This window comes from Macrobrachium rosenbergii, chromosome 55 (genome assembly GCF_040412425.1).
Source record: "Macrobrachium rosenbergii isolate ZJJX-2024 chromosome 55, ASM4041242v1, whole genome shotgun sequence".
NCBI lineage: Eukaryota > Metazoa > Arthropoda > Malacostraca > Decapoda > Palaemonidae > Macrobrachium > Macrobrachium rosenbergii.
In genome coordinates this window covers 73,800,740-73,826,662 of record NC_089795.1, presented here as the reverse complement: position 1 = coordinate 73,826,662, position 25,923 = coordinate 73,800,740, and the positions used below count along the sequence as shown (strand labels likewise).

Genomic DNA, 25,923 nt, shown 5'->3' with positions numbered 1-25,923 from the left:
TGTATATGTATTCCATTTTACTTACATGGATTTAATTTCTACTTTCCTCTATTTTGTCACAACCTGTATTTTCTTTCCAAACTGATGACTCAGATCATACCACTTACTTCCCGATGGAAACCTTAGCACAAAAGTCTCTTTGCGTTCCCTTATATCTAATATAGAGTTTCGGCCAAAGGCCAAGCTCTGGGAACTATGAGGTCATTCAGCGCTGAAACGAAGGAAAGCCTCGCAGTTGCACTGTGAAACAATTGTTAGGAGAGGGTAGAAAATAAGATGGAAGAAAGGAAATATGAATGGCGGTATAGTATAAAGCATGAAATGGGTTGCACTTAGGGGCCAAAGGGACGCCCCAAAGAACCATAAGTAATGCCTACAGAACGCCGAATGAGGTGCACTGTCGGCACTACCCCCCTACTGGGTGCATCTGCATATGCAAGGAAATTTTAATTAAATGGGAAGGACAACCAAATGGCTTACAAATTCAGAGGAGCTACATCAACTCTTTAGTTTGGTCCGAGTCCGGAGAGCTACACCGGCCTCCTAATCCCTTTCGCGCCTTACCGCAACTGCCTTTTGGGGAAGGGGCTCGAGTTGGCATATTTCATCGTAACCAAAACCGACCACCAACCAAACGGGGCTATGTTCAAATAATTTCGGTGCAATGAAATATGCAATTGCAGAGTAGATTTATCTTGACGATCAATTATTACTTTGTCAGAAGAGACGGACTGAGAGGGAAATCATTCCTGAAAAAGATGAAATATTAAGAGTATGGAAGGTTATGAATACACTTTTGTTTACAGTTAGTCATTGGGTTATTGTTTATTTACCTTCAAATGTCAACTTCTGCTTCTCTTTTGTGTATTTCTTATTCTCTTCGTTCTTTTTCAACCTTTCCATATACTGTATGTGTATCCTGTCTTATAAAACCTTACTTCGCAAGGATATGGCCTCTTAGGCTTGTCCCACGTGAATGCTAACACATTTTAATCAATAATAACACAGTGTAATAACAATGAGATATTTCAAGCATTTTCCTCCAAAAAATAATACATAATTCATCAAGTTACATTGCATAACTCCCCACAGTCAATAAATATTAAGCGGATAAGAACAAAAGTGCTACACTGTCTAACGTATTGCTATAATTACTGTAATGGCTGCATCACGGTCACCTCCCCTACATACCCACCACCATTTTACCGCGTTTCATTGCCCTTGGGCATTTAAATCGAGGTGAAAGTCAGGATGGGAGGGCAGCCGAAGGTTCACGATTATTTCGGAGCCTGAGGGACGATTGACAAGGTCTTTGTAGTTTATCTTGACGCCATTCATTCACTGTTTATCAATCCAAATAATTATTGTCACCTCGGTTTCAAAGTGCATGCTAACAAGCAGTGTGTGTGTGTGTTTGTAACAGAGAGAGAGAGAGAGAGAGAGAGAGAGAGAGAGAGAGAGAGAGAGAGAGAGAGAGAGAGACTTATATAACTTTAAAATTCTATTTCTTACTGATCTTGAATGTTCACTTTCCTCCACACGATCACTGTCACCATTATTATTATTATCATCATTATGATTATTATTATTACGTCCAATTGAGTAAGCACACTTTCAAAACCTTACATCAAGTTCATTCTGATTCAAACCAATATAGCCTATATACATTTACAACAAAAAATATTTCCTATTATTATTAATTGCTCCTCACCCGACCCCCCAAACCCTCTCTCTCTCTCTCTCTCTCTCTCTCTCCACCGAACTTAAGAATAATGAAGGCCTGTTAATGGCGTGAAGAGAAAAATGAGTACCAAACACAGTAAGCCACATAAATAGCTAACTACTAAAACTAAAAAAACAAAATAATACAGTTCGTCCACTGGGTGACAACCTAACAGTCTTTCTTTCGGTTTTAAGTCGTTTTAGGGTGACACCTAACTGTCTTTTAGTCTTTTTAGGGTGACACCTAACAGTCATTCTCTTAGTCTGAAGCCATTTGTTTGTCAAATTAACACGAATAGCTGTGGAGAAACTTCATCTTCTCGTCAACAGATTCGAATACCCCACCTCGTCTCATTCAACTATCAACGATCCGATGTTTAGTTGGGTCATAAAACAATCAAGAACCGGTTTACCAAGGTGTTACGGGAAACATATACGAACTGATGCTGAGATAAATAGATAAATGGATAGGCTGATAGTGTACTGTACAAAGAATAGCCCCATCCAAGCATCCCAATATGCTCAATAAAGACATTTGCAGTATAGCTAGTATTTTCTCTCTCGCCCCTTAGGATCGGTATCGGCAGAACCCATTTATATTATTATTATTATATATATTATTATTATTATTATTATTATTATTATTATTATTATTATTATTATTATTATTATTATTATTATTATTATTATACTGTGTATATATATATATATATATATATATATATATATATATATATATATATATATATATATATATACATACACATATATGTGTGTGTGCTTGTGTGTGTGTGTCCTGACAACATTAACCTCGACATGCGAGTCGGTAGAGAAGTCTTCGAAGGTACATAGGAATTGATGATATCAACACTTAAGCTTTAATGGCATAAATAGCCACAGGTATGAACGGGGCCAACTGTACAGATACAATCTATGTACAGTGGTGTGGATAGGTACTTGGCTAATGGACGGTCAGCCTGGAATGTCAAGGATAACTAAAGTACTTAAGGATTCGCTCTTGAGTGCGCACGCATTCAGCTAGTGACTTGTTAGGCATCTTTCAAAATGTTATTTTCCCTCTTTGTTTCTGGCAATAATGGTGTTCTATGCTTTCCTCGTGACAACTGGCAATCCACTATGCTCAGGCTGCAGTTCACGAGGGCACACAATTATACAATACAGCATTTATTATACATAATTGTGCTGATTATGGTCCTATCAGTCTCGGTTCATATGGATAATTATTGTTATTTTATAAAACATATCACCACTGAAACAAATGTGCCGGAATCTTCCTACGTGACGCCACACCACTTCTTCTGCTGATCTAGAGCTGAGGACGAGGGGCAATATAACAGTCAAGTGACAAAACACCTTCGAGAATTCTCTAAGTGCTTTTCACGAGCGCTTGATTATTGGAATCCAATTCTTCATCTAAAAGCCTCTACATCTCTTCAAGAGTAACCGTGAATGTAACTGCCTGTAAGTATATGTAGTAAGACCTGTATAACCCCGTAATTACACACCTTTGCTCAGGACGAGTAATTTGTATATGAATGTGCATTTTGGAAAGTACAACGGAAGCCTAGCTTAATTAACACTACGGCAAATACGCCGGTATCACGGAGGAGGTGGTTGTGTTCAGGGTGGAGGGGCACGTCTCTCTCTCTCTCTCTCTCTCTCTCTCTCTCTCTCTCTCTCTTCGTGCCCCTGACGGGGTTATTGGTATGAGGCAAGAGAGCTTGTTGATGCTCGCTTCTGAAGGTGGTTATTAGGTGATGCTGGTGTTGTCGGGCGGTAATAATCATCTCTCGTGTACATAAGCCGAGAGAAATAATCATTAGCTGCTAGAGACGGGTGGTAAAACATGTTTCAAAATCCACCCCCAAGGTCTTGTTTTGTTGCATATCCTCGTTGCGTGAAATTTAATTGCGAGTTTTCTTCCTTCACTCCAAGTCCGTTTTTCACATCATCACTGCGGGGGCTTTCGTTTATGGATTGCATCTTCTTCCCTCGCTTCGTGGTTACGTCACTATTATTCGCACTCTCTTGCAGAACATCGCCACGTTCCGATGATCGATTGTGAATTTATTCGCTTCGTAACGAAATATTTTTTCATCCCCTTACTCAGACCTTGGCACTTTTAACCTTTCTTCTATCGGCCGTTCTCACTCATAATCTTTTTGTCTTTATGTATTACAAACTCAAGTATGTAATACATGCTTAGATATGTATCTTGAGCGGTGTCTTCAGCTTTTGCATTCATGAACCCTATGAAAAATTTGCAAAATATTCTTCTACAAATTATGTTAGACGCTTCCGCTGTGAGAGAGAGAGAGAGAGAGAGAGAGAGAGAGAGAGAGAGAGAGAGAGAGAGAGAGAGAGAGAGAGAGAGATCTGTATTTAACAGCTGTGCAATAAAAGATTCTTTCATTACTGATTTGGATGAAACACTATCTTCTGTCACCATTATAATCATACTACACCAGCCTGAGTATAAAGTTATTCAAATCAAACTCTTCTTTATTACGTACTCTCTATGCCCATTAAGAAACTAAGGTTCAGCAAAATCTTTGTGTTATCTCAGAGTGTTATCTTTAATACCGTGTAGTACAGCTTACTATTCCTGATCCTAAGAACAGGTTTCTCATTCACTTACAGAAACAGAGCTCTAATCTGCGTTCTTTTGCATACACAAAGTAGCTGTCTGAACGTGGTAGGAAGACATTCAGAGAATCATGACGTTTATTGCATTTGCTCGCTGGGTTTTACGCATGAAATGCTCATGAATGGATCAGGAACCGGGAAACGTTATGATTACAGTAAAGCCTACAAAGAAAGCACAGGATGTCTGATTTCATATTCCTTAGTGAAACTTCCTTCTATTAGGTATGAGGTTTAATGCTAAGCCCAACCCTCCTCTTTTATCAGTTATATAGACCAGATTGAATGTATGACAGCCGGCGGCAAGCTGTGTCATACATTCAATTTGGTCAATATACCTGGTTGAATGTATGACACAGCTTGCCGCCAGCTGTGTCATGCATTCAATCTAGTCTGTATACCTGATTGAATGTATGACACAGCTTGGCGCCAGTTGTGTCATATATTCAATCTAGTCTGTATACCTGACTGAATGTATGACACAGCTTGCCGCAAGGTGTGTCATACATTCAATCAGGTATATAGACCAGACTGAATGTATGACACAGCTGGCGGCAAGAGTCACATTGACAATCGAGGGCCAACGCATTAAATGACATGCATGGGGATCACTGAATGACCATGAACTTCAAGCAAAAATGGTGACATCCCCATATGTGTAAAGCATTATTACGATAAAATACTGTTCTGATTATAACTCAATCATTCATTCATGGACTCTATACCATTCCCTATTTCAGTGTTCTATTTTAAACTTTAGCAGACACGAAACATACTGAGCCAGATTGTGATCTAACTCGAGTTAACCCAAGGGCACGCAATCCTATCGCCTTCAATACTAAGTTACTTATGGCAAGATCCATCAACCAGATCACCGAGAAAAAATTCTTTACCATTAAATGAACGATTTCAATGTGGAGACCCTCAAAACAATGTATGTGCTTTTTATTGTGATGAAATCTCTGACTGCAGTCTAAAATATCTGTTCCGAGAGTGATTTATGAGGTTTCTCGCCTAGGTTATCAGTCATTCAGCAGTTCAAGATGTCGTTAGTTATACTTTTTTTATGGGCTAAATAATTTTTCAGGAAAATGAAAAAGTAAAAAAATAATATACGAAACCAACATCGTTCTTATATTATTCTTATACTTTGTTATTTTCCTGAAAAATTATTCAGCTCACGAAAAAAATTATAACACTAACGACATCTCGAACTACTAAATGACCGATAACCTAGGCAAAGAAAGGTCATAAATCACTTCTAGGGAGTAGAGCCAACAAATCTGACCTTGGTTACAAGATGAACTAGACACGCAAATCTCGAGGAGAAGAATTCTATCCCAGGAGCCACTGATACGACTCAGCTAGTTTGCTTCAGTCTACAAGTCGCCCTCCTGCCCTTTGTTAACACTCATTTTTTCGCTCATTCATATTTAACTTATTGCTACGGCGAGCGCGTGTGGGTGTCTGTCTCCCCACAGTGACATAAAAAAAAACTTCCTGCACAGGGATATAGCTTCAGTGCAAGGTACATTAATAAGAAGCTACCTATGAAGCCAATAACTTGCTAAGGAAGCTTTTACATAACCGAATGCCAATATAAAAAACAAGAAAAAACTGAAATTAGAATAATAAATGGATAACAATAATGACAGACGTTAAATAAATTAATAAATTCATACAAAATATATACTAATCAGAACCCCAACGCACTGGTGTTTTAAAGTAGCATTAGAACCATTTTACAAAGTAAGTAAACAGGATTTCTTGCTTTGCTGGTTACAGTTTCTACGCATACAAACCTGAGCTTCATATCTGTACCTTACAAAAAAAAAAATACTAAGGTTGTACTAATACAGCTCTCCAGTGAAGGAAATTGGGTCCCAGTTTTACTGCTAATGGTACTATAAAGGTAAATCAGAACTTTGGATTTACTGTTAATAGTTTCTGTAAGGAACCTAGGTTCCTAGCTTTTCAACTGTTGTTAACTTTGGAACAAAACTGTTCCTAAATTTAATACTGACAGTACATCGATTGAAAAAAAAATATGGGTCATAAACTTCACCGTTAACGGTTTATTCAGAAGCGAACGAGGGACGTAACATTTACTATCAATATTTTTATGAGTATTGGAGGTTCCGAATTTACTGAAATGTTTGTCTACGAAATAATACGAAATAATACAGTCAAGAAGGCATCTGCTTGCAAAGGTCAATTTTACGTATTGTGGTTTTCGAGAAAGAGAGAGACAGAATCTTGAGAATATCTTACGAATGGTTTCAACCGGGGTGGGGTGAGGCTTATCTAGTCGAGGCCCTCCCGTTTTGATGGTCCATATTTTGACTGCTCTCTTTCTGTCTCCACCCAAGCTGTGACCCACACTGATCGACTAACAACTAGGTACATTATTCGCTGCTTAGGTCAGCAATGGCATGCGGGATTATAGGGAACGCGCCCATACCGTCTGTGAGCTGAGGGCGCTACCAATGTCCCACGAGAGAGAGAGAGAGAGAGAGAGAGAGACGATATTCGTTTCTTTGTTCGTTGCCCTGTACACACTCAGCCGCGTACTTTGTATGTTTTCATAGGAAATATGATGAATATATTATGCCTGTGCCTAAGAAAGCCATTCCTGACTCTGTATAAATTTTCCGACCAGATTATGCGACGTTTTCACCGCGCCTTTTTCGTCTTCTTTGTTGGAGTGAGGAACAACACCCAACTCTGTCGCCATCTCCCTGAAATGCAAACACAAATGTCACTATGATTTCGGTTCTTATAACCTTCAAAACAAGTTAGCGATCGCTCACAGCGAAGGACCGCACCCTTGACTTGGCAAGTTCACCCCCGGTCACAGCCGAGATGAAAGGTTTAATGCATTTTCGTTTGCCTTGGATGCGAATAGTCCTCGAGTGTCCTTCTCCAAACATACAAACCTGAGCCCCGCAGGAAACATGACGTGGAAGTACATAATTCCTATTGCAACGTTTGATGTAGTCTGACTTTACTGTCTCTCTCTCGCAGTCGACAGAACAGTTCCTCATATTTCTTCGTTAATCCTTCTTTGTTCAGGACGCCTTAAATATACCCAGATACAATGGCTGTCATTTATTTGTGGCTTTAAACTGGACAGCGGTCACATCTTGACGCGACGTTTTTCTTAAGCAATTCAGTGAGCTTTGCTTTGGAGAATTAGTTTTAGCTTTAAAGTCGAATTACTGAGAAATAGAGTTATAAACTGCATTTAGGCAGAGCGTGGTTTAGTTATATCTGAATATGAGCCAGTAAGTATTCTTGCATGAATATTAACCGATTGCTCAATATGAGAATACCAACTAACCAAAATTAACATTTAATCCGAACTTCCAATTTCAAACGCAACACTTTTTTACAAATCATGAAAATCATGCACAGCTTCCACTAAACCAATGTCTTTTATAAAAGGTTCAATATCTGTTACTGAGTTCGCGACACAAACGACTGATCGTGAATCATCTAAGAGTCAAAATTACCAATGTCACGATCACGAGAAGTAATATTCATTTCTCATTTGATATTTATGCACTCCCATTCTGGATTAAAAATTCAATCCAGGTCAACGTTCACGGTTTAATTCTCTCTCTCTTAGTGCATGACAAGAACTGAGAGGGTTCATAATTGTATACGCAAAAGGGAAGTAGCATATACTTACTAATTGTACACTCCCATTACCTTGCTTCTACATCTTAAATGACAAACGGCAAGAGGGCTTCCTTTTCCACTCCCTCTACACAGCACTTTCTAAGTCTCTGTCATTGCTACTTCGACATTTCTTATTTATACCGTTGGTTTTGCCTCCTGTTACATATACCCTCATGAGCTGGCTGTGCAGTACTGCTTGTCTCTCTGGCACTGGACGAGTACTGCAATTTGATAAATAAAGACTTGCGCTGCTAAAATTACTCCAGTTACAATAAACTGCTCTCTCCTAAACCTATCAACATACTTACAAAGTACATCTAAAAAAGGCCAAAACATCACTTTAACCTCCATCCAAAAACAATAGCTTTCCACTTCTAATCAGTATGCTGTCAATAAAACCCTTCTAACACCTTAATAATACGGTCTTACTTTCCAGACCTGGAAGACATCTGTTGCTGAACGATACTCCCTAGCTGATGATTAAGATGACAGCCCCATACTCACGGATCTTAGCGCACTTAACATGAGCCATCCTTGAAATATGGAAGCCAAGGACCTTCTGAGCTTGATGCAATTACTTCCCGCCTTTTAATAACGCCTTTCACCTTTCATGTTGAGAGAAAGGAATGATCAGTCTCAGGAAGCGACGTTCCGCCGCTTCTTCCTCGTTTCCCGTCTTTGCTCGCCATTAATTACATCTACGCGAACTTCCACGAAGAGCCAGGGACGTCTCTTGCTTTCACTATGACTGACACTAGGCTGACACTTGGCTGACTACAAATTTACTTAATTCTCTGCGAATACATTCGCATGGAAGATAGGTCCAACAGGTGTACGTTATAGCATTGTCCATTAAGGTTAACGCTGATCTCTACCGTGGGCAGGTTCAGAACCCACCAGGGAGGGAAGAAGCTTCACTTATTTCTCAACCGTATACAAGGGTTTCAGTGGAAAATAGATCCAATAAAAGCTTAGAATCTACTGGAAATAAATGTGTGACCAAGTTTGGAAAACAAATAGCTTGAGACGGTGCCAGTCCATTATTTGTATCTTGCAAGGATCAATATCTGATACTGAATAAAGTGATGAGTGAGCATAAATTAACTAGGAAGAGATGAAATATGTATCCTAAAAGTCTACTCTATAACAATAACCTGTGATCAAAAAAATGAATCTCTCGATAAAAAAGGAAACAAAGACTTTGTTGAAACAATTATGAGTAACGTTCAAAGCACAAGCCAACTTTCCTTTCAATTTTCCTAGTTTTCCTCAAGACTGGGCTAGAAAAGCACCTCAGTTGCCCTTCCCACTGCCCTTTGTCCTTAAAAATGAATCCTTCATCACGAAAGGTAACGTCATTCCCTCCGATGGCCGATAACTACTACGCACAAAACAGACCACTATAAAACCACGCAGTAAAAATGTTAATCTCGGGTAAATATTTGGCTAGCTGCATTTCACCCACTTTCGATGAAGAACAAGCCTCTCCTTCAGTGATCTCGAAACAAATGCTCCTTTTGTACCTGATACAATACGATACCTGATGAGTAAGCAAGGTACGCCTCAGCTGATGCTGCCTCTCAAAGGATTGATTTCCTGCGGCCTTTGCACTGATTTCAGGGAATACGAAACCAAGGCCACCGCGCACTCCTCAAGGTATACTCTTGCCTGGCTGGCATAAACAGGCTGCATTCAGTAGCTCTCATACTGTAGCTGTAACTGAATGAATTAACTGGGAAGGAGGATCATATGAAAAATTTGTGGTACTATTTCCAGTTCTTCAACATGTGAAACAAAAATCTGAACACACACACATATATATATATATATATATATATATATATATATATATATATATTATATATATATATATATATATATATATATATATATTATAGATAGATAGATAGATATAGATAGATAGATAGATAGATAGATATAATATATATACGCATATATATACATCTATAAAAGCATGTTATTTCACCTTTTTCTGATTCCTGTATTTCGGTCTTGGAATCAATAATATATAGTTATTCAACCAAAGGTAGCCCGATTTGTAATTTTTTTTTTTATTGAAATGAGAGTCAAGGAAACAAAGAAAAGATGGGGGTATGTTAGAGGCGCAACGCAAAACCTCTAGAACAGAAGAGGCTTGTATGAGAAAAACGAAGATTATGAGCCAACAATACTTAATAGGCCATACCCCTTTCCCGGCAAGACCAGTTGGGGGTTTTCCTTTGCATCACAACTTCAAGGACATATGATTTCCTTTCCTCATTATACTCCTAAAAAAAAAAAAAAGCCCGCAACTGAGATAATGTAGGAGTTTCTGAGCGGTGAGAACTTCATGATATATTAAGCTAATATCTACCTATAATATATTATTATGCTTGTAAGTATGCATTATCTCCTTGTAGGTATGCGTGATCGTACCGCTTGGTAAAAAGAGAGGTGTCGTTTCCGTACATTTTCGAAATTACCAGTTGTTAATTTATTTTTCAAATTAAAAAGACAATTATTGAAGTTAATCATTATCGCCTGTCAGACCGATAAGACCGTCATTAACCTCAGAACGAAACGTCTTCACTATTAATTAACATTATTGAGATAAGTACTACAAATCATGCATAAAATAACCAGCATAAAGATATTCCATTAGAATTAGCAATTGCGAATGTGGTAATAAAGTGACGAAGTCTTTCCATTACCATACTCGGTGTAGACTGATTCATTCAAAGTGTATGGCACAGCAGATAGCATTATGAATAAGACTTTCACTTGTGCAAAAAATGACAAACATATAAAATAAAAGGTTTATTCACAAAAGCAACGGTGCAAGTTTGACTGGGTCTGTTTGTAGATATTCCCTACAAGGACACTGCTTATTATTGGGTCATCTTCCTATAAATATGAACGCTTCCTTTGTCCACCTACACGTGTAGGATCGAAGGACACACTAGTGGTGATAATTTTCCGGAGGAAAGTGTTATTTGTTATTAATATATTGCAGGAGAAAGACACACTGCAAAGAATCACCAACCAAAATGAAAAGAACACATACTCCAACAGAAGTAAAGCTTTGAATTTTATATATTCTCTACGTTTAACATATCCTCCCATATTGAGGGTGAATTCAGAGAAACAAAACTGGGCAATAGTTACTGCCATATTTGTAAAATATATATATATATATATATATATATATATATATATATATATATATATATATATATATATATATATATATATATATATATATATATATATATATATATATATATATATATATTATATTTTATATATATATATATATATATATATATATATATATATATATATATATATATATATATGTGACCAGTAGATTTTATGTGTAGGTGTGTATGTATGTTTGGGCGTAGGTAGGTGCGTGAGTGTGTATGTACTGACGCAGTGCATGACTTTTCTTTATTTGGTCTCTAAACACACGAACAACGAACGAGTCTTTTTATTTTTCTTTCATGACCACTCTCCGAAGAAGAAGAAGAAGAAGAAGAAGAAGAAGAAATTTCTTCCTTTCGCAGGATTCGCTCCCATGCCACTTAGCGGAATGAGTAACTTCTGACAGCGCTTACAAAAGATACAAGCGCCAGAGGACAGCCTTCCATTATTATCATGCAAGCTACGCACTTGCGGGCATTACAGGCGGCTTTTCTATTGTCGACCTTTTGTGAAAGAACATGGCAATTCAGTACTGGTCTTGCGGTACGAGGATAAGTATTCTTCTGATTATATTTGAAGGACAGAAAATTGCTGCGCGCTGTCTTTCCCTTATGTAACCAATCGGTACATATGAAGTTCAATTTAATTTCATCTGACATGCACCATTCAGTCGGTGTCAGGGCATTTGAAATGTCCTCTGCTTTGTGGGAGTTCCTACTAGACGATTCTCTCTCTCTCTCTCTCTCTCTCTCTGAGACAGAAGAAAAGAGAGAAATTTTCTTGATAAATGGCGACGTCCTCTTGAACCTTGTAAATAACTATAAATAATTCCCTAATAAAATCAAAATGTTCCATAAAATAAGTACGAGTATAAGCATATGCGCATGTATGTATGTATATGCATATAAATATTTGTATGAATATGTATATATATCATATATATATATATATATAATATATATATATATATATATATATATATATATATATATACTGTACATATAATATATTTATATATCATATACTGTGCCCTTTCGTCAATGGCTTGAAATAAAGTCGAAACTGGTTAGACCTACAACCCACCTCTTATTTTTCACCTGGAGGTACTGTGTGATAAAATGAATCAACAAACAAATGTTATAATCATATTATATATATTATAATATATATATATATATATATATATATATATATATATATATATATATATATATATATATAATATGTGTGTGTGTGTATGTGTAAAATTCTTTCACCCAAAAAAAATATATTATGCATACAAACTCACACGTATGGCGTAGAAATGACATACATAAAACGATAATGTTTTTTCAGTTACATTCCATTGTTCCAGTCGGGTAGGAAGGACAGGACAGACAAACAGGGAGACATATTCTGCTACCAACGCACTCTCATAAAAAAAGGGCTCAGCTTATGCAAGACCCTCGGTATAATATATATTCCTCTTTCATGAGGGCTCTTAAATCAGACACAACCATCATATCCTGGTAACTTCGACGTAATGTCTCTTGGTTTTTCTATTTATTTGTTATTCACTTTTTCTTTTATCATACCAACAAGTATCGTACCGAGCCCGCTAAATTTCTCTGTCTATTTTTGGATAGCACAAATTCTTTCCCTCCATCCCCGGATCTTTGAAATAGCTGAGCTCTCGCTTAAGCAATGTCCTTTCCCAACCGGACAAAGTTCAAGAAAACCGTTGATAGATTTTTGGGGCGCTCGGCATCTCTCCCCCGCTTCTCGCAATCGTGTTTCGCGTAGCTGATGGATTTTCCATGCCTCCATTTGCGGCAACTGGGTCATCTCAGGTCCAAGGATAGATCTTGAGATCAAATGCTACAACACTTAGCTGGTCGAAACCGATGGTTGTGGCTTCAAGACGTAGGTTCCTTACCTGGGGCTGTGTCGCTGCCTCTGTACCATGGCCACCCACGGTCTTGGGCATCAGGTCCTTGCTAGAAGGAATACCCAGGCATACTTTCCTCTCTTACGCTTATTTATCGTGTACTATTCAGATGCTGATGATAAATCTTTCAATGTGCTATCAATTTAATGTGCATTGAATCTTACTAGACTCTCTGGCCTTTGATGTATAGGTAAACATATACACATTGTACCAGTGTGCATTGTGTGTATTATACATATGTATGTATATATAAATGTATTATACATGTGTATATATATTATATATATATATATATATATATATATATATATATATATATATATATATATATATATATATATATATACTGTATATATCTATGTGTATATATCGTTTCATTTCATCCATCTTCTCCTTTTTCACACACTTGACCGAATCACATCACATTTTCTGCCATGATTTACGGCCCTCTTTTCTCTCCTCGCTCCTCAAGAGGTTAATTCAAGAGTAACCCACTGCCATCCTCAGGCGACCTTCAGTGTACTAGTAGCGCTCTCTGAAGTATGATGCAGAACACTTCAACAGATTAGCACAATCTAAAAGTTGAGTCATTTCTCATACACCCTCCGTGTCTCCCCTTAGAGCACAAATAGAGACAAGTATTGCAAGGACAAATATGCTATACTGCCATTGTTTTTAGTATCATTATGATTAGTAACAACATAACACTAAATTAATGTTATTATAAACACAGTGCGATATGTAATTTATATTTATTAAAAGACCCCATGAAAAACAAAACAAGCGTCTCTAAAAAAGAAACTACTATTTAGATTTCCCTTGCAAGTAATGTTGTCCATCTAAGAAGTTTCAACGCAACGAAATACGATAAGGTTAACTACAACGTGGAGAAATGACAAAATGAATTGTTGAATCCTACAAGAAGCGAAGTTGCTATTCTATGCACCCTTAAGCGTGGTCGGGGGTGGTTGTTTCTTTAGAATAATATTTAAAAGGAATGATGATTGACTGATTCAATGGCTGGCTGAACTAACTAATTGACTGACTGGTTAAGAATGATATAGCTGGCTGAACTAACTAATTGACTGACTGGTTAAGAATTATCTGGCTAAAACTAAAATGGTCACTGAGAAAGAATGACGAACTCTAAATATTCACAAAAATGATACAAATGAAAGTGAATGCTTAAGGAGAACGGTATAGTTATGTCAGCAAATACTTGTGGGAAAAAAATTAAAAATGGCTCTGAAGCTTCGCTTGAATCATCTATTACAGTGAGAGCGCTGGAGATACGCAGTTACATTAACCAGAAGCTAACACTATAGTGAATGCCCTGAATCCCCCATATGGAAAACAAATCAGATATACAAATCATTATTGTATAAGTTGCCATTCAACATTTCTGAGCCTGGATAGGAGCTGACCTATATGGCTATACGTGCATAAACAAGTGTCAGTGAAAGAGAGAAAAAGGGACGGAGGGGGAGGGGGAGGGGGAAGGGGAATGGGAGGATGAACCAAAGATCCTTAATCAGCACACAATACATGTTTATGTAAATGCGTGAGAAGAACAGAATATTGATGTCCACCACACAAGTTCAACTACCCTGAGGGTCGGGTGGGCAATTAAAAACAGTCGGAATAACGATACGCAAAGAAGATTCTTAAAATAAAAAAAGTTACTTCGCAGAAGCCACACTTTATTAACAAAGACACAAGCAAAGGTAAATGGGAGATGGAATTTGAACAAGTCATCCTTCATCTTCCAGTAAAATATCAATTTGATATTTGTCTTATATTCAAGTATTCATTTATATTCAACATGCTCTGCAGTTCTACTTTGAATGATTTCTTAATGGATTTACAGTCTTACTTCAAATCATTTTTTAATGGAGAGATTAAATGAATGTCTTTCTATTAACAAGCTGACATGAATGCATATAAAACTCTTTATAAAATGAAAACAGTCTGAATGCTTCGGTAGGTGCCTGCGGTGAACGAATTTCTGAAAATGAAACAAACTTCCAATAAAATTACATAATTTCTCTATGCCCAAATTTTAAATGACCATTAAAATATTAAGAATACAACCTAGTTTTTGGTCTCTAAATTTTCTGTGTTTGCAGTATGAATGACAATTTTATTGCCCCCCATACACAACGCCCCCATTCCACTGAACCGAATTTCCTGAGGCATAGGAATGACTGAGCTCTGTGTTTGATGAAGAGAGTAAGGAGAGGGTGCAGTTAAAAGGTATAATTTGAGCACACACCATGAGCAGTAAATCTCAATGGAACCACTTGTTTATGCATGTCTTCACACATAAATCAGCCTCCAATACCAACTGCCTTCACTATTTCTAAAGTCACCTACACACACACACACACACACACACACACACACACACACACACACGCACGCACATATATATATATATTATATATATATATATATATATATATATATATATATATATATTATATATATATATAATATATAAATATATATTACATATATAATATATAAATATATGAAGTATACAGTATATATAATATATAATATATATATATATGTATATATATACTGTATATATGAGAAGTGAGTCCCTATCTCTCTCACATAACAGCACCTATGATAATTTTTTTCTGCTTCTTCTCTATGCATTTCAGTATTGAAAACATGTCTCAATTTTCTAGAACCTAAACTTTTCAACTCTTGAACATTCACTTATATAAGATGATTAATCATACGTTCCTTTGTGGGACTGTATTAATTCTTAAAAAGTTACTGTCAATGGTAATGACACATAAACAACCAGAAAAATTATGAATGAACGTTGTTGACTGCCAAAGACAGTCCTTCAAGTAAGGTCTGCCAAAGTTTTCTTACCACTGTTTCTGGCAACTCAGCTTGTAGAAGAGAGGAAAAAGTAAATTTTACAAGCATACATGTATGTATGTATGTATGTATGTATGTATGTATGTATGTATGTATGTATGTATGTATACAGATGAATGGATAGATACAATGACAGGTGAAATATAATCTAAAGGAAAACGATATCAATGAATACAGAACAAGAAAATACAATTAGTCTGCCTTTTACCTTCAGCTAGAAGTCGTCCTTCTTTTATTCTGGAATGTGTTCTACGCTGGCGCCATAAACTTACCTGAAAGAAGAAAATTTCCATCAGATTTCAGAAAAGATAAAAGTCAAATATGGAGTGAAACCCGTGACTGCAAATCAACTGTTACCACGTGTTCCTACTCTTCACTGAAAGCAACAATACACTAAACAAAACAAAAGGAATATCTACATGCCCTTACACTCACATTCTACCATCATATCTGAAGTATATCCTTACAATTACAGATTCACACTCCAGGTGTTCTCAGATATATAACAACTTTTAAGAGTCCGAGGTATAACACAGAAAATCGAGAAATGCCAATTGATTATACGACTGTGGTAAGAGAGAGAGAGAGAGAGAGAGAGAGAGAGAGAGAGAGAGAGAGAGAGAGAGAGACATGTAACAACTGCTTCCTGGATGACATAACTCCCAGAGGGCAGACATGTAATGGATTGTGCAATAGCATACTTCTGATCTAAAATTATCCAAGGTTATGATTTAGTTTCCAAAGGATATTCATATAAAGTGTTACTGACTTTAAGGAATGGCTTTTGTTCCTCAATGACTAAATCAAACTAATTTCAGATATATTATCTTCACTACTGGAATGATAAAACAAGAATCTGAAATGTTATTCCACTGCAGTAGCCTGACAGCTGATACAACAGAGGTCGTTGAATTTTGCGTAACTTACCATCCCAAAGGACCGAATGCCTATTAGCTTATACCATTTAAGCCTGTGCCTCAGAGAAGCTGGCACATCAAGATAAGCACACGGCAATTTAAGCATGACATTCCTGGAATGAACATGCCAGGGTATTCAAATTTTTAGCGCTTTGGTACTTAGGTTTCTGGATGCCAACTCAAATGTCCAACACAGGCAAATAGGGAGCCATACACTGTTCTTTCGCAAAATAACTCCCAAAAAACCGCTGCACCCGGGAACTTCCGGTCAAGTGAGATACCTTGACACAATGAACGAAGTCTGCTCACCCTCATTAATCAGCATGTACTTACAGTGATGATAAATACGGCTGTGAACAAGGTTCATTTTGTGCAATAACTTCAGAAAGAATTACTTTATTAAAGCTATTTGTTTTTTTTTTAAACAATATTTGTGTCTCTGTTCCTACGTTTTCAGCAGTTTAGAAATAACCGAGAGCTTAATAAAATCACCAGTTCGGCAAAACAAGATCGACATGAAGTCACAAAGAGCCGTTAACGTTAAAAACGAACTACTTCTATGATTTAAACTTCTAAGGAAAATAAATCCTATTTGCCAAGGTTCAAAAACCTGAACATTTCCGAGCTAACACTAGTGCTGCCACCACACAGCAGTAAATCAAGACCAGACTACAACTGCTTTATAAGAGCAACTTGAAAATCTTGTACCTAAAAGGGCCAGCATAACCTCCCACAATGCCGATAGCTTATTGAATATGGGCATAATTTCACATACCTTCGAAGCCTTATTAGGACTGATAATATACCTCGGCACCTTCTCAAAACTTACTTGACCTGTCGGTGCGCTAAGATACCTCTATTTTGTAACGGAGTGATAAATAAGGACCAAATCTGGAAGAAAAATCTGACTAAAACCAATGGAATTTATCACAGCAATGTGGTTGCTGACCTTGTCCATCAAACTTGAGAAGAATTTTGAATGTGTATATCTTTTTATTTTTCAATTACGATTAAAGATTTTTTAGTGTAACCTTATGCATGTCAGTACAAGCACCCAGAAACATATGAATTACTCCCATGTATAACATATTCTTCACCAGAAATCATTTACCCAGTCCAGATTGCATTAGCGACAGTTTGCATTTGCCAACAAAACGCGCACACTACTTTTCTTACAGAGAAAAAGTGACATAACTTCTCTCATCATGGCTAAAAGTTACTAAAAACAATTTAAGATCAAATAAAAGTCCTAATCTCGATGTCCTTCCCGTCAGTTCTCCGAATCTACAGAGCCAGTCACACGAATAAGAACGAAAATATTTAAAAGTTTCCGTCCAATCCATGCTGGTCATTTCTATTCGCTAGATGAAGAGTGAGCTATCCAGATCATTCAGATTAAAACACAAACATGCAAAGAGAGAGAGAGAGAGAGAGAGAGAGAGAGAGAGAGAGAGAGAGAGAGAGAGAGAGAGAGAGAGAGATGTAAAAGACGTTGGAAGAATGGTTTTCTTAATGGCGTTTGCGACCGCATACTAACACGGCCTCAGGGTCAGAGGAGTCAAGGTTTAATACTGGCCAGGGAACTCGGGACGTCAAGAGAACTTTATCTCTCCACCACACTGAAACTAAAGTACTAAAGGTCCATTGACAAGAAACTCGCTCAAAAGGAAAGATCAGTCCGAAAAATTCTCTCTCTCCCCCTCTCCTTCACATAACATATACTGTCCTAACACTAAGAATCTATTAATGTTTTTCCTTTTTTTTCCATCTTACTTTTTCCTAATGAACACCATATTCTTTGGAAGCTTGAATTCCAAGTCAATGGCCTCTGTGGGCTTGTTCCATATGAATAGGTTTCATCTTCTTAATAATAATAATAATAATCTAAATGAAAATACGGTTCGTAAACACATTCAAATGAGAGAAGTAACTTTTTTCAGTTAGTGTTTCCATACCTGCGTTACTTAACTACTTACGTTAGCTGAAAATATTCCAGAGATAAATAATCTCACCCAAAATCCAGCCTTTTGCCGAAAAGATCTTTTTTTTTTTCACAGAACGAACAAGAAAATCATTCCCTGATAACTGACAAAAAGGACCAATTCTAGATATTACCTGTCTTTCAATAGACAATACATCCGGGACTGGTAAGGTTTTTCCAGACATACTGATCTATACATGAAGATGAAGACCAGAAAATGTTACGAAGCCGATATCAAGAGATGCAGAAAGCGAGAAAAGTAGCAGAGATGAAGGAAATAATGCATTATGTATACCATTTCCACTGACCACTCGAAATTGCTGATTTCATAGCATGTATCACGTTGGGATAGACCAATTTATTTATTTATTTATTTATTGTGTGTTGGATATAAGGAAACTTCTTTAATCTTTGTTATAACCTCATGAAAGTACCTTGCTGGCAGAGGATCAACAGACTGTATGTTCATTATTAAGCGAATCCTTGTCATATATGCGTTGAAAAGAAATCTGACATGACTTTTGTGGTAGCTTCTCTCAATCTAAGAATTGCCCTCAGACAACAAAATTTAAAACACCAAGTTTTTTTGTAAGATACATAAAACGGCTTAGCTTTTAACATTATTATCAAAAACTATTACTATCACAAATAATAATACTGCATTGTTATTACTTAAAAAATAGAAATATACCAAAGTATGGTCGTCCATGCAAATATATCTCTCTGTTAATCCATCTTTACTTGTCGTTTCCTTGTCTCTTTTTGTTTTATTCACACAGCAGTATTCTACACTTTGGACTTGTTCTATAAATATTAATAATAATGCTTTCAGAAAAGAAATGCCTTCAAGTCGAAAATCGAAGAAAATAAAAGGCGACTCAGCCAAGCCTTTACTTTTGTCCACGAATTGGTATTGAAATCTCCATGATAGCGTCACACGCTTTGGCAGATAAGCAGGACACGGAATGTTCGCAGAAAACTCAAGGTTACTGTACGATAAACAAAAGGTTTAACGCCATCTCAGTTCTAAATGTTTACCAGTTCTTGATCACGCTGGAATTCTATTTGAATAATGGAAGAAGGAAAAGATATGCGACCTCCATCAATAAACTGGATATTATATTGAAATCGGAATTTTTCCGAGCAATCAGAGAAACGGGTATTGGTTAATATGTAAGATTTAACAAATTCTTACAACGTTAAATACTGATTCCACTTGTGCTATCATTACCAAATAAATGAATAAGATATATAATTTAAATGAAGGTTTGGCAAGATTTCATGATGTACTTGAATACGAGCGTGTAAACGGTACTTACAACACACACACACAAACACACACATACATACACACAAACAAACACACGAACAGGAAGGAATTGTGTGGGCGCACGGACGAGCTAGCACAACACAAACACGGGCTTGCACACACGGCTTTACATGTTTTCTAGAGGAGGGTAATATATGGGCACACTGGGTCTTGCTCTGGAGGCCTGGGCATTGTTCGAAAAAGCCATAAACCTCGGTCTAGTGTGGTCGAAATTCTACTCCGGCTACTTTCCTTTTTTCTGTTTGCCGCACCGTCATTTTTTCTTCTCTACTTTGCTCGTTTCTTTCTGCTTGTCTCTTCCGCGTGTTTCATTCTTTAGTGTTTGCCATTTTGGAGTAGTTACGTAAATAGATAGCCCACACACACACACACACATACACAAGTATAAAATAAATGTGTGCCTGTGTAGAGCGGTTAATGTTGTGCAAGTTTCCTACATAAGGGCTCATCCACAATTAGGGAGTTAAAATACAAATATGAGAGTGACCGTTGTGCTTTTGTTCCTCAACGACCATACCATAATCTGGGAAACGGCTTAATGTTTTATATATATCCATTATATATATATTATGGTATATATATACAATATATATATATATATATATATATATATATGTATATATATATATGTATATATATATATATATATATACATACACAAACACATATACACACACACACACACACACACACATATATATATATATATATATATATATATATATATATATATATATATATATATATATATATATATATGTGAAATATATCCTGAAATCATTGTTTGCAACTGTACTGTTACAGCTCCTAAGTTTATGTTCTTATCAATACTGTCTTTGCCAATCTGCATATAATTTTCATTGCCGTTTTAATGAAGCTATTACTATTCCACTTATCAGCATTATCACTTCCGGCCTCAATACTGATTTTTAATTGCTGTTAACTGTTATAACTGTTACTAGATTTGTCATTATAATGAACATAGCGTCACCGTTAATATCAGCCAAGACATATTATGTTCCAGACATAAGAAATTATTAAATTCATTTTCACTTGTAATCTTAAGACAGAATTTAAGTAATATTTATGTTGTAACTAGAAATACTTCTGGTACTATATTAAGGATACTATTATTACTATTACTGGAAGACGAATTATTATAATTTCATACTGAACTATTATAATCAGTATCATCGTACAGCTGATACTGTGCAGAACTTCAGTATGACTGAAACCAGATGTATCATCATTATTATTACCGTAGTTGAAGTGATCATGCAGTAGTGCGATTTGAATAAGGCTGACGTTCCCCTAACATAAGAATTTTCTTTTTTCTAAGAAGTAGAACTCTACAATAACAACTACGATAAGAATGGTATCACGAACACGGAGATGGAACGTAGGTAGATAAGGGGACAGTGATCTACAAGACCAAAACAGGAAAATCGGCACATTTTTCTTTACACTACGCACCTAACGATGGTTCCTGTTCAAGTGAAATTCCTGAATCCCGTTCCAATGCACTTGGATTTCATAACATTAATAAGTGTCCTTTTTCCAAGGGAAATGGTCATAGCCAACCTACAAAGCTAGCTGGAGAAAACAATAGGAAATTCTTGATTTGGTCCCGACATGGACGTATCTGAAAGGTAAGATGCAAAAGACTTGCATCCCACGGATGAGTCATTAATCAAACACAACAATGTGTTGTATTTTGAGCATGTTGCTATTTTAGGCGTAACACTGACCTCGAGATGTCTTGCTTTGGAGTCCCTCTTATTGCTCAAAGTGATTTAGGTGCAAAGATAAAGATTTTGGGCTGAATATAATGACATTCCAATCACCTCAATACGAATAAGATTCCTCATGGGAGATCCTTTTGTATCTGAAAGGAATCTGTGATTCTGACGACACACTTATTTGTCGCGCTTGAATTCGGCTGGCCTTGTGCCAGCACGGGCTCTTGCTCCTTCGACCATCCGTTAAAGTGAAGACCCAGATCTGAAAACTCTGAAGTCACCATGGACCAGCCCGTGCCGAAAGTTCCTCTCGAGTTGCCAACATAGCATTTTTAATTAAGGCTTTGTCTCAGGTAATTTATTCTGACCAACGAGCGAGTACTCTCCAGACGATAAGAGGAGGGACTTACACAGACCCTAAGACAATGCTTCTCCTCAAGATTAAACACATAATACGTACAAACGGGAACAAAGAAACCGACGAAATATTTGACAGTTTCTGGATCTCAATAAAGTCGCACTTCTTTAGAATTTATAACTGTTTGCACTATTTGTACTTTCTTTTACTTTATTCTTTTGTGTAACTATAATGGAAAATAGAGGATGGGAATAAGGTTATTGTAACTATAATTAGTTATACCTGCTCATATGAAAATTGATCGGCAAGAGAAAACTTAAGAATTCTGCCAACTTTCACCCGGTTAAGTCAATACTGTTTATGCAAGATCAAATTGCTTAAACGCCGATTCTCTAGGTAGTAATCGCTCCATTCCAAACACTGTCGAAGACCTTGAGAGGTACTAAAGTCAAAATTGACAACAGCAACAACCCAGAACTAAAACTGAATGACATAAAATATTGTATTTGGAAATCAAGCTTAAGCAAAGCTTGGTTTCCAAATACAATATTTTATCGTTACGTTTCTTTTAAAGTTGGGTTACTCACCATTAGTTATGTCAAAACTTTCTTACAAACAAGTTCCAACTTTTAAACAAAGCCTGAATGACTGATTATACGAGCACTAAGGATGTAGTATCTCAAACTGTAATTGGATCGTACATTGTGTGTGTGTGTGTGTGTGTGTGTGTGTGTGTGTGTGTGTGTGTGTGTGAATGTTTAAGGGCGTATTCATAATCAGCATGGACAGATAACATTCTAGTAAACAAAGCAAAAGTCCCAGCTTTGTTTATTATATGTTATTGGTCTTGTGCTGATTATGAACACGCCTTTACACACACACACACACACACACACACACAACACACACCTACGACCCAAATTAACAATTCGTTTCTTTCGATATTTACAGACCCGCTTTACGTTTAGAAGCTTGAACTTTGACCTGTAAGTCAAAAATAAATAAAATATTAGCCTGATGTTTTAATTGGCGTTAGTGAGCAATGTGATGAATATAATGGCTTGATTATGGACCGGAATGACGATGATGACTTATTATTAAGTCGACTATTCAATGCGATTACTTCATGATAGCATTCAAATTACTATTTAAAATGTAAAACCTCTCTTCTCCTCTTCTTCTATTCTCTCTCTCTCTCTCTCTCTCTCTCTCTCTCTCTCTCTCTCTCTCTCTCTCTCAAAGGCTAACGATGAATGATAGGTGCTACAACCTGTTACAAGATAACAATATCTTTATGATTTAAACTCTCTTATGTTTCTCTCTCTCTCTCTCTCTTCTCTCTCTTTTCTCTCTCTCTCTCTCTCTCAAAGAGAGAGAAAGAGAGAGAGAGAGAGAGAGAGGGAAACATAATTCTAGTTTAAATCATAGACATTGTTATCGCATAACAGTCGTATAGCACCTATCATTCAACGTTAGCCTTTGAGAGAGAGAGAGAGAGAGAGAGAGAGAGAGAGAGAGAGAGAGAGAAGGAGAGAGGAGAAGAGTTTAAGTCATAAAGACATTGTGTGTGTGTGTGTATGTGTATATATATATATATATATATATATATATATATATATATATATATATATATATATATATTATATAAGGTTCCTTGTACCTATCAGAACTTACTAAGGAAGAAATCAAACAAACTCTCTACTGCCACTCATCATATTTCTGCAAAAGCTGTGGGCAATATCAACAATAGCCAATGTATGCATGCATCATGATTGCGAGGTGCGAAATGTCAAGGTTTCCTATCCCTGTCTCCCCCACCTCTAAATTTCTGTCCTCACTCACTTTTTTAGCCTTGTACTTTAACTCCACTCCCGTTTCTTTTCTTCAGTCTTGCTGTCCAACCTCTCTGACTATTACTTATTAGTGGGGTTTTCTACCGGTCCCACCTTTAGATCCTTGTACTTCATCTTTATTTTCAGGATCTCTATCTTGCTGTCCAACCTCTCTCTCTCTCTCTCTCTCTCTCTCTCTCTCTCTCTCTCTCCTCTCTCTCTTTTAAGCGCTGAATGGCCAAAAGCGCCCCAGTGTTTCACTTGGCGACCTAAATTTCATAAAATCATGGCAAAATAATTCTTCCCCTGCCCTACCCTCCTCAAGGTCTTCTCCACTGCCACCCTTCCCATGCTCATCCTCACACCTCATCCTCTTCCCACTCCTCTCAATGCCTTCAAGAAGCAGGGCAACAACAACATCACCCCGGGACTGAACGGCCTCTCAGCCTTCCAAAGGACACCCAATCATGGGTTCATCCTCCCCACCCATATTCCATTCTACACCCCTCCCCACCCCCCAAAAGTTTAAAGCCTCCTCTCCAGTTCCAGTGTCGCAACATCCCAACCTCCCCCACCCTACTGACAACCCCTACACCACCCTTCCATGCATGCACCCAGCCCTACAGTGGCACGCCTCATGACAAAACTCGAAGACCTCCTTCCCACTGAAGAAAGAGGCATCCACAGAAGATCCGTTAAGGCCCAATTCCGTTCTACTTGCAGACTTGAAGGCCTAATATCAAGCGAAGGGAGGATCACACAAATCACTATTTTAAATGACTGTAAAAGAAAATTTTATTTTCATCTCACTAATGGACACCTGAAAGAAATGAGCACATATCGTTTACCCGTTTACCAATAGGGTTATTTTATATGTATAGTGGTTTCTGAGATATAAAATAACCTTTCCGCTTTAGCATTCACCACAGTATGATATAAGGTCCGATGCTCTCTATAGAATTCAGCTTCCATTATCATTTCATACCGTGTGAATGTTAAAGCGGGAAGGTTATTTTATTTCTCAGAAACCACTATACATATAAAATAACCCCACTGGTAAACGATGATATGTGCTCATTTCTGTCAATTCAGCTCCAACACATAATACCGCAGACATTCGCTATTCTGACCTGACATCGACAAAATCTTTCCTGAACATCAGTTATCATTTCCTAAGACTTGCCCGTCCCAGATTTAATGGTGCTGGATGACTTCAAGTTTCCCATGGCAGCACGGAGAGAATTAGATTATTTAGCCTGAAGCTAGAATGCTGCTGGGCTACCTAGTGGATCAATATTGGCACTGCACATAAATTTCTATAACGAAATATTTGGAACGAAACCTATGTGTCAAGAGAAAAAATACCCTTGCTCCCGTTTTCTCAAATAATCATCACCTGCTAAGTATATCTCAGCGCTATCTGATTACTATCTAATTACGGGTGATGCTGCAAATTGTGTTCGACTAAACATCATTCACCGCACCATCCAGACCACTTCACAATCATCCTCTTTGGCTTATGACCTCCACGAGGCAAACTGAGTCGAAATCGATTATCTACGCTCGTTGATCGATAGGATGAAATACTAATGAACAAGTAAAACAGAAAACCTTTAAATAATCACATCAAAACAATAGACAAAGTCTGTCCAAGAAAAGTAATCTCCCCA

General features: G+C 37.1%; 1 protein-coding gene across 1 annotated transcript in view; it reads right to left on the bottom strand.

Annotated features, from left to right (window-relative positions):
* Cad88C (cadherin-88C) overlaps window positions 1-25,923 on the bottom strand; it is a 283,326-nt gene that overhangs the window by 189,907 nt on the left and 67,496 nt on the right. Inside the window, exon 2 of the mRNA XM_067098927.1 lies at window positions 16,305-16,368. The gene's annotated coding sequence lies outside the window, so the exon portion shown is untranslated. The remainder of the gene's footprint in view (window positions 1-16,304; window positions 16,369-25,923) is intronic.